At 43.6% G+C, this 10837-nt stretch overlaps 1 protein-coding gene across 4 annotated transcripts in view; it reads right to left on the bottom strand.

Annotated features, from left to right (window-relative positions):
* Window positions 1–10837, bottom strand: part of CUX2 (cut like homeobox 2) — a 2130834-nt gene that overhangs the window by 219727 nt on the left and 1900270 nt on the right. The gene's annotated exons all lie outside the window — the stretch shown is intronic.

Consider the following 10837-nt stretch of genomic DNA (forward strand, 5'->3'; position numbering starts at 1 on the left):
TTCTTATCATTTGTTTTTTTAGGCACAGAGGCCTGAGCATGTGGCCTGGGTGTCGGTTTTTTAGACATGAATCGAGATTTAGGCCTAAGTAATGAAGGAGGCATCGATTTAATATGCAAGTCCGTAGGCCTAAATACACCCTTAGAAGCCGGTGCCTGCACAGCGGCTCTGGTCTCATCCAAAGTAGAGACATCTGCGGGTTCCATAGGTGAAGCATCTCGTGGCATACTGGACTCCGAATGGGTCTCAGTAGAGGCCTGCGAATCAGAAGTAGCGGGTATCAGGGGCTGCGAAAGCACCTCACTGAGTACCGGCGAACTGGCGATTGGCTTAGGAGAAGGGTCGTCAGCAGGTTTGGACCTTGGCAGCCTGTCTCTGTCTTTATCTTTGCATTTTTTCAGAATCCCGGTAGTCGGATGGCTAATCGATGACATTTCTGGATAATTAGACCGAGAACCAAAATATTTAGAGGCGAAAATATACCGACGACGGATAGTGCGCTGATTAAATAAATCACAAAACTGACAGCAAGGTATGTCGTGGTCAGGGTCTAGGCAAGGAATACAGTATGAATGAAAATCTTTATGAGGTATTTGCTTTCGAAAAGTAATGCAATTATTAACTTTTAATGACATCAGTAAGGAGCAAGAAAAAGTTTCCCCAATGGGGTACTTAGCTTTAGTTGAAGACTTTGGTTCTGAAACTCAAAAACAAAAATTTCAGGAGTTGGCCGACCGGCACTTGCGAACTGCTTCTGCTTCGGGCACTGCACGGCAAGAAAGACTGGTGTAATGGCGTCAGCTGCATGTTTTATACCCCTGACAACCTGACATCATGGAAGAAGGGACAGCAACTGACGCAGGACCCAAGACTTTGTTAATTAGGCTGACTGAGGGCAACCTGCAAGCAGATAACCCAAATGTAATGACTGCAACAGTGAAACACGAAGAACATCCAATTTCATCACCATCAATCTGTCACTGCTGTTTTCACCAGGGCCCTTACCCTCATGCTGTATTTCATCCATAACCAGTTTCATCACCACTGATCTGTCACTGCTACCTACCCCAGGGCCCTTACCCTCATGACCTACCTCATCCAAACTGCAAAGCTTATATTTACATTTTGTCTCGTTTTTAACAAGGAAGGTTCAGAATAAAACACATCCTGATCTTGTGTTACACTGATTGTTCTAATCATTTGTTCCTTCACAATATTTATTTTTTCCCAGGGTATGCATACTTTCATAATTTAAGTAACTGCTACTGCACACTGCCTTCCTTGCAATCCTTGTACTTATTTATCTCTTTTTTCAACAAGATGTCAAGAAAGGCTATTTTTGAAGGTGATAAACAGATTTACCTGATTTAAGTACTGAAAAAATGACATAAGTTTAAATACTATACCTGTCCAAATTAAAAAAGGTTACCAATAAAGCATTTAAAATGTACAGTTGTGTACACTTACCATAAATGTAGATTTTTGAGTGTATTCACTGTTGCAGTCCTGACATATGGGTTATCCAGCTCCCGGTAGCCCTCAGTCAGCTGAATACCAGAGTCCTTGGTATATGATGTTGGCTGCCGTTGGTTGTAAACTGATGTCAGAACGTCAGGTATAAAGGGAGGTGGCCGACGCCATTTCCTCAGTTTTTCTTGCCTTAACTGTCAGGAGCCCCCAAAAGAAGGCCAAACCAGGAAGGAAACACCCTGGAAAAAAGCCATACAAAAAATAACATAAGTAGTCTGTACCTTAGGAAAGAAGGGGGAATGGAGGGTGGGAAACCAGGACTGCAACAGTGAATACACACGAACATCTACATTTATGGTAAGTGTACACAACTGTACTATGTTCTTCATGTTTCACTGTTGCAGTCCTAACATATGGGTTGATTCCCAAAGCCTAGGAAGAAAGAAAAGGGTGGAGGAAGAATCACATATTAAGGATTGGTAAGGAGGCCTTGCAAAACTGCAGAGGCAAAACCAGCCCTAAACTTAGAAAACAAAGATAGGTTGTAATGCTTTGTGAAAGTATGGACAGAAGACCAAGTAGCTGCTTCTAGAATGTCCTTTGTAGGCACACCTCTCAAAAAAGCTGCAGAGGTAGAAGCTGCAATAGTTGAATAGGTCCTAATACCCTGGAGGGAACCTTTCCATGCTGCAGGTAACAAAAATGAATACAATGAGCAATCCATTTGGAGATAGTTTGTTTGGAAACAGCTTTACCCTGAGCCCCAGCAGCACAACTAACCAACAACTGCTGAGACTTCCAAAAGGTTTTAGTCCTATTTAAGTAAAATCTCAACTGTCTGTGCACATCAAAAGAGTGCAGAATCCTTTCCCTTTTATTCTGGGGGTTATTGAAGAATGTAGGCAGATGAATAGATTGGTTAAGGGTCAGACTGGAAACCACCTTAGGTATAAAGGAGGGATAAGATCTCAGAGAAACCCGATCTGTATGAAAAATAATGAAAGATTCTACTGCCATTAAGGCTTGCAGCTCTGAAATCCTTCTGGTGGAAGTAATAGCCAAAAGAAAGGCAGTCTTCCATGAAAGGAACTTTAAGTCTGCACAGGCAGCAAGTTCAAAGGGAGGAAGCGTAAGCTTCTCCAGGACAAAATTAAGATCCCAAGCAGGAATAGGAGCTCTTCTGGGAGGTCTAAGATTGCTAGCTCCCCTCAGGAACTGTTTCATCAAGGGGTGAGAAAAAATAGGTTGCTCAAAATAACATTGAGCAGAAATTGCTGAAGCATGAATCTTAATTGAAGAAAAGGAAAGTCCACCATTAAACACACTTGCTAGGTAGTCTTCACCTTTAGCCTTCATCCAAGAGCAAAATATCTTCCATTTATCTGCATAGGATTTCATGGTGCTAAGCCTCCTGGCCTCATGAGGAACTTCAACCACCTGTTGGGAAAGATTTAAAGTATTAGCCAGGCAGTTAAATGCAGAGTTTGTAGATGAGGATGAAGAAACTTTCCCCCGTCCTGAACCAACAGATCTGGTACCAGGGGAAGATGCCAAGGCCGAGCCTGAGAAAGGCTGCAAAGGAGGGGATACCAATGCTGTCTGGGCCAATCTGGTGCTATAAGAATAGCCTTTGGTTTTTCATCCTTTATCTTTAACAGCACTCTGGGAAGAAGAGGCAGAGGGGAGAAGGCATAAATTGAGAGTTGTGTCCATGGGAAGGACAAAGTGTCCACTCTCCATGCTTTGTCGTGAAACTCCCTGGTGCAGAAGGTTGGAAGGAGGTGACTGGTGTGAGAGGAGAAACAATCCAACTGAGGAGTGCCCCAATGCTGAGTGATGCGATGGAAAATGTCCCTGTTCAGTTGCCACTCGCGAGGATCCAAAACATGCCTGCTCAATTGATCCGCCAAGGAGTTCAGCCTCCCTGGAAGATACTGGGCTATTAGATGTAAGCCCATGGGTGCTGCTAAGGACCATAGTTTCATGCTGTGTCTGCACAAAGGGTAAGAGTGAGTCCCCCCTGCTTGTTGATGTACCACAAGACTGTGGTGTTGTCTGTCCTGATCAGAAGAGTCCCAGGGTAGAGTAGGTCCTTGAAAACCAGCAAGGCCTGCTGCACTGCCATTAATTCTTTTATGTTTATGTGCAGATGAATCTGTTGGGTGCTCCAAGTCCCTTGTATGTCCCTGCCTTCCAGATGCACCCCCATGCATAATCTGAGGTGTCTGTGGTGAGAGTCTGGCTGGCAGGTGGTGGGTGGAAAGGCAGACCCTTGTTCTAAGAACAGGCTGTCGCCCACCAGATGAACTCAATTTGTAGGCAGGGAATCAGGGGAAGAATCGAGTCTAAGTCCTGTGTGTGTTGACACCAAAGGTTCTTGAGGTACCATTGAAGTTTTCTCATATGCAGCCTTGCATATGGGATCATCAGGATACATGAAGCCATGAACCCCAGTGCTTGCAGGAATTGCCTTGCAGAGAGCTGGGTCATGCTTGCCACGTTCTTGAAATAAGCCAACAGATCTTGTTGTTTGTCTTGAGGGAGGAATACCATCTGGGTGGCTGTAATCAGACTCGCTTCCAGGAAAACAATCTCCCTTGTAGGAACCAACTTTGACTTCTTCTCATTGAGAGTGTAACCCAAAGAAGTGAGAATGTTCTTCACGAAGTCCAAATCCTTTTTTAACTGTTCTGGGGAGTTTGCTTGAATGAGACAGTCATCCAGGTAAGGATAAATTTGAATGTTCCTCTGCCTGCAAAAAGCAATGGCTGGTGCCAGGCACTTTGTGAAAACTCTGGGAGCAGTAGATAAGCCAAAGGGCAGCACAGAGAATTGGAAGTGTTGCTCCCCAGCCCTGAAACAAAGAAACTGCCTGCAACTTTGCCTTATTGGGATGTGCAAATAAGCCTCCTTGAGATCCAAAGTTATCAGCCATGAATCCTTGCCCAACATTGGCAGTAACTGTTGAAGAGTGAGCATCCTGAATTTGTGAATCACCAGAAAAGTGTTTAGAATAGACAGATCCAGAATAGGGTGCTAGGTATCCCCTTTTTTGGGTACCAGAAAAAGTCTTGAGTAAAAACCTAGGCCTGCCTGATTTGCAGGGACTGGCTCTATAGCCCCCATAGTCAGTAGAGAAGAAATGTTATTCTCTATCTCTGCCCTGAGGGTTCTGGGAATGTCTGGGTAACCTTGTAGAGCAGGGAAGGTGTGAAAATAAAACTTGTAACCTTTGTTTACTAAGTTGAATACCCATTTGTCATTTGTGATGGTTGACCATACCCCTGCGAACCTGGCAAACCTTCCCCCCAAAGGAAACCCTGGGCCCGCAGAGGTAGGCACAAGAAGGCCGGAGTCATTGAGAATGCTTGCTTTGGGAAGCTGGCTTAGAACTCCCTGATTTAGCAGTAGAAGGATGCCATTGTTTAGTCCTTTGAGGGTCAGAAGCCTGCCCTCTGGAAGATCTGAAACCCCTAGGCCTAGAGCGACCCTGCTTGCCAGGATCAGGGAAAGACCAGTTCTTGGAAGGATAATGCCTACTAAACCGAGGAGGCTGTACCTGAAGGAAATCTTTTACAGCTTGCATAGATTTTGCCTTATCCTCCAACTTTTTCAGTATCTCCTCAGCCTTGTTACCAAAAAGGTTGTCTATGTGCAAAGGAACATCCAGCAATTTAGATTTTACAGGTTCAGAAAGAGGCTGCTCCCTAAGCCAAGCATGCCTTCTAATAACGGAACCAGTGGCTGCTGCTCTGCAGAAAGCCTCCAAGGTGTCAAAACTACAATGAAGAGAATGCTTATTAACCAGAGTGGCAGAATTTAGTTAGTAACTCTTGTAAGTCTTTGTTCTCTGACATGGAAGAAATATCCCCAAGCTTAGCCTTAATAGCCTCCAAAGTATGCTGCTGATACTTAAGCATGTGAAAAAGACAATTCACAGACCTAATGGCAAGAGTTGCAGAGGTATAAACCTTTTTACCCCACCTGTTAATGCCCTAGACTCCTTATCAGAAGGTACAGGGTTTTTAGCAATAGTAGCCTTAACACCCTTGGGGCCTTGAGAAATAATCTCAGGATCAGCAGTAGGGTTTTTGAAAAAGAAATTGATGAGAATCAGGAACCCTATAATACCTATCAGGTTTTCTGGCAGCAGGAGGAACAGAATTACGAGTTAAAGAATTTTCCTTGAAAACATCATCCACAACTTCCAAAACAGGAGGGATAGCCAGAGGTTTATGCTGTGGCAAATCTAAAAATTCCCAGATCCTCTTCTTAGACTGAGGGAAATCCTGACTTTCTCATGTAAAGTGCTCCTTAAGAGTATTCAAAGTATTGCCAAAGGAAAAATCTTCTGGAGGGGAGGCAGAGGGGATAGAATCCTCAACATCAGAATCCTCAAAGCCAGAAAAAAGTTGGGAATTTCCTTCCTCACCAGCAGAAATACTGGAAACTTCAGAATCTGATTCAGACAAAACATCAGGAGACAATTCCCTAGCCCTCTTGGAAGGGGGGTGGTGAGAGCCCTTAATGAGGGTAAGAAGATCACCAGCCATCTTTACCAACTGGGACTGAGGCACAGGAGAGGAGGCCGATGCTTGCTTGTGGGTAGATGTGCGGCTGAAAGGTTTACTAGTAATCCGGAGGGACTCAGGAGGCCTAGCAACTTCAGAAGTCTGAGCTAAGGTAGTCGGTCTGGCTTTGGTCTCATGCCGAAGAGAAGAGGCGTCAGAAGCCAGTGCCTGCATAGCGGCTCTAGACCCATCTGAGGCAGTGACTGGCGGAGGGTCTGAAGACAAGATAGCAGCCTGTGGCATGGAGGACTCTGTAAAGGTCTCGGCAGAGGCCAGTGGCTGAACTTCTGCAGACTGTAGGGGCTGTGAAAGTGCCTCACTAGTACCACTGGGCCGATGACCAATTTCACTGGCACGTCATCAGCAGCTTTAACCCTAGGCCTGTCACGGTCCTTGTCCTTGCGTTTCCTAGGTATATCCAAAGTCGGGAGACCAGAAGACGCCATACTGATGAACTTAGGCCAGACTCCGAAATGCTTATATAAAATCTTAGCTCTAAGGCATATGGTACACGGGTTGAAGGAAGCACAGAGATCACAGTTAGGGACATCGTGCTCAAGGCCCAAACAAGTTATACAATACGAGTGAAAATCACGGTGCGGAATCTGTTTTCCACAGGCAAGACAGTTATTAACTTTATCTGACATTCGCTAAAGCAAGAAAAGAAGATCCCCAACGGGGTGCTTATCTGAAGGTGTCTTCAACTTGGTAGTCTGAATGCAGAAAGAAGGTAAATGGCTGACCGGCACAAGTGCGAATTGCATCTGCTTTGGGCTCCGTGGCAAGAAAGACTGAGGAAATAGCATCAGCTGCCTCCCTTTATACCTGATGTTCTGACATCAGTTTACAACCGACGGCAGCCGATGTCATATACCAAGGACTCTGGTATTCAGGCCGACTGAGGGCTACCGGGAGCCAGATAACCACTATGTTAGGATTGCAACAGTGAAACATGAAAAACATAATATATGGCTCATGTAATCTACAGAAAACATATTTTCTTCTTCCCAAAAAGACATAAACAAGTTGGTATAGCTGGGTCATATTGGTGCACCCACTGCTACATCAGTCTTCTTCCCGTACAACTGACCTTCAAAAAATCAGTATGTTGTAAGATAATAATATCCAATATTTCAACCAATAACCTAGTCTTAGAAACATGTGTACATGGCTTAGATTAAAGTTAATATGAGACATTTTCCAAGCCCTCATCCCTTGGTATTATTAACAAAGATTTTACATAATTTGTTACTAAAATGTCAGAAGCATTCATTATCAAATTTTTCATTTTCTGTATAAATTCAGGCTATATAGGATTTTGTTTGTCTTGCAATTGGACTGATATGTTTTTCAACAAATCCATCCAACCATCCATACATACATCCACAACCCCTTTTTTCCCATTTTTGTACATGGAGTCAGGATGTCACTTCAACAGCAATAATCATCTAGAGCCAAGGGTCACGCCTCTAGATATCTAGCCCTGCTGCTGTATTTCTTTCACACCACACACTTGCGCACACTCACACATATGGCCAATTTAGAGTTTCCAATCCACCTACTACATTCATTTTATTTTATTTAACATTTGTTTACTGGGAAAGTCTGACTTGGAATGAGCCAATTTTCAGTGGATGCCTGGGGAGAAATGCTCTAGACACATGTCTTTGTAATGTGGGAGGAAACCAAAGCACCAGGGGGAAACCCACACAAATGCAAGGAGGACATGCAGACTCTGCACAAAGGAACCCCAGCTGACAATCGAACCGGAGAACTTCTTGCTGTGAGGCAACAATGAAAACCGCTACACTACTGCATTGTCCGATGCTTTGGAATGTAGGAGGAAACAAAAGCACCTGGAGGAAACCCACATGAACACAGTGAGGACATGCAGACTCTACACAGAAGGCACCTGAGCTAAGAATTGAACCAGGGAACCTCTTGTGAGGCAACAACTCTATCTGCTGTGCCACTGTGTCCATCTTATTCCCTTTACTGGATGCCATCAGTCTCTGAGGGGATCCAACAACTCTTTATGCAGCTTTGAAAACCCACATGTCCTTGACGTCAATGGGGAGAGCTTGCCAAAGAGTACGTGCATGACAGGAGAAAGCATGTGCAGTACTGCAGAGTTTGGTTCTAGGGATAATGAGAGTTGGTGTGACACAGCATGTGCAGTGCTGTGGAGTTAGGTTCTAGGGATAATGAGAGTTGGTGTGACAGAGCATGTGCAGTGCTGTGGAGTTTGGTTCTAGGGATAGTGAAAGTTGGTGTGACACAGCATGTGCAGTGCTGTGGAGTTTGGTTCTAGGGATAGTGAAAGTTGGTGTGACAGAGCATGTGCAGTGCTGTGGAGTTTGGTTCTAGGGATAGTGAAAGTTGGTGTGACAGAGCATGTGCAGTGCTGTGGAGTTTGGTTCTAGGGATAGTGAAAGTTGGTATGACACAGCATGTGCAGTGCTGTGGAATTTGGTTCTAGGAACAGTGAAAGTTGGTAAGACAAAGCATGTGCAGTGCTGTGGAGTTTGGTTCTAGGGATAATGAGAGCTGGTGTGACAAAGCATGTGCAATGCTGTGGAGTTTGGTTCTAGGGATAGTGAAAGTTGGTGTGACAGAGCATGTGCAGTGCTGTGGAGTTTGGTTCTAGGGACAGTGAAAGTTGGTGTGACAAAGCATGTGCAGTGCTGTGGAGTTTGGTTCTAGGGATAATGAGAGTTGGTGTGACAGAGCATGTGCAGTGCTGTGGAGTTTGGTTCTAGGGATAATGAGAGTTGGTGTGACAGAGCATGTGCAGTGCTGTGGAGTTTGGTTCTAGGGATAGTGAAAGTTGATGTGGCTTGTGAGTAGTGTGCAGGTGATATGTGAAAGTTTTTTCTTGAAGGGGGGTAACTGTATGATGTTGGAGTAGTTTGTAGAGTTGGCAGCCTAAAAGTAGGTAAGAGATTTGTTTTACGAATAGCCATTTGGGTTTTTCTAGGGTGATACAGTGATGCTCACAGAGGGGAGTTTGTAATGAATGTGCAGATTCTGTTAGAGATAGTCTAGAGTGTGTCAATCTTTTTCTTGGAGGCAGAAGCAAAAATCGGGAGCCCATATTCAAGTTAAGAGAAGAGAATACCTTTGCCAATGTCTGCTCTGGCTGGTTGGGATAGAAAAGGGGATATCTTTTGGCCCAGAACAGGAGGGAGTTTATTTTGTCTCTCACTTGGTCTTTGTGGAATTGGACGTTTAGTGTCTAGTCAAGCCATAGTCCTACACAGGTTATTGATGGGAGACTGCAAAATTCTTTAAGGAAATATTCTACAGAAAGGTTTGCTGTGCCACCTTGAATGGTGTCATGAGGAGATTTTCATCCTCTAAGTAGATTAACCCCTTTTCAATTTGTTTGGAGGGATGTTAGACGGTACTTTATTTCTTTGGAGATTTATTTTGTGCCTTCTGTTGAACTTCTTGGGAAGAATTTGTCTTGCAGCTGGAGTACAAAATTGGTTAGGCTTACAGATGCTGCATTATAGTCACGGAAGAAGAGTCTATGGTTCCAGTTAGGGGCTGTGAGAAATGTTAATAGTTTGTCTATATTTGTGCTGCTCTGGTTTCTGAAGGCTTTTAATATTTTAATATTGGTGGTAGTTTTATTGGATGGTTGACAGTCTAAGGGTGATTTGACAGTGGTCCCTTAATGATGGTAACAGAATGTTTATGTTGGTGATGGAATTTGGTATGTTTGTAATAATCAGGTCTAGTTTGGGGTGTTTGGAGGATCTGAGGTTAGGTCTTGGTTCTTTTATGAGTTGAAGGAGACTACGTCTGCTAGAAAAGTGCCCATGTCAGATGAAGGATGGCCAAGATAATTAAGACTGAAGTCACTTGGAATGATTATGTCATTAGTTTGGGGGCAGTTCTTAACAATGCTAGTGGTGACTGATTTGAATTTAGGGAAGCAGGGGGTGGTAGACAGGCTGTAGTGATCAGCAGTGGTTTACTTTTGTGAGTTGGAAATTTTATTAAAATCCAGTTAGTACTGGAGTCCGAGGAGGAGTTTCCTGATTAATGGACTTTTGAATTTAGGTTATTTCTGTACATAATTAGAGAGACTCCAGCTGATCATCTACGGGCTCAGGCATCACTGACATACTTGTAGGAGGTTAGAAAGTGTTGGAAGTTGAGGAAGTATTTTTTGACCCAGGATTCTATGACTGCTAGGATGTCTGGGTTGTGTTGGGAAATGAAAGCACTTATGTGGTCTAGCTTGTACATGTAGAGGGCTTCCTAGTGCTAGTGGATTCACACTACCACAAAAAAAGAAAATAAAAACCTAAACGGGCTGTCCATGAATATTTGTTTTCTCTTTTCATAAATGAAAATTAAAAGGAACATTCATAAGGTTACCTCAACTGTCTCTACTCTCTCAAAAAATAAGCATAATGGTTATGCAAAGACTTTCAGTATGCCAGTTTTGTTTCCCTCAGATATTTAGTTCCTTTCAATATCTGAGTCTGGAAGGCTGCAGAGTGTCTGAATGGCTCTCCACTCCCCTCATCAGACTACACGCATGGTTTATGTAATGATAAAATAGATAGCAGACTAACTTGGAAATAGGTTAATACAAAGTCACTGTAAAACTGAAAATTAACTTCTCATTTTTCATCCTGTATCCTTTCCCCATTTTCCAGCATTTTAACATTTGAAAATAGAAAACACACTGCAGTCCTTATCTCTGCAAACAGTAAGTAACAGCACCTGCTTTAGTTACTAACATTTGCTAACGTAACTACCAGGACAGATTTTGTCGGCCA

This window comes from Protopterus annectens, chromosome 4.part0 (assembly GCF_019279795.1).
Source record: "Protopterus annectens isolate FY-2018-M chromosome 4.part0, PAN1.0, whole genome shotgun sequence".
NCBI lineage: Eukaryota > Metazoa > Chordata > Ceratodontiformes > Protopteridae > Protopterus > Protopterus annectens.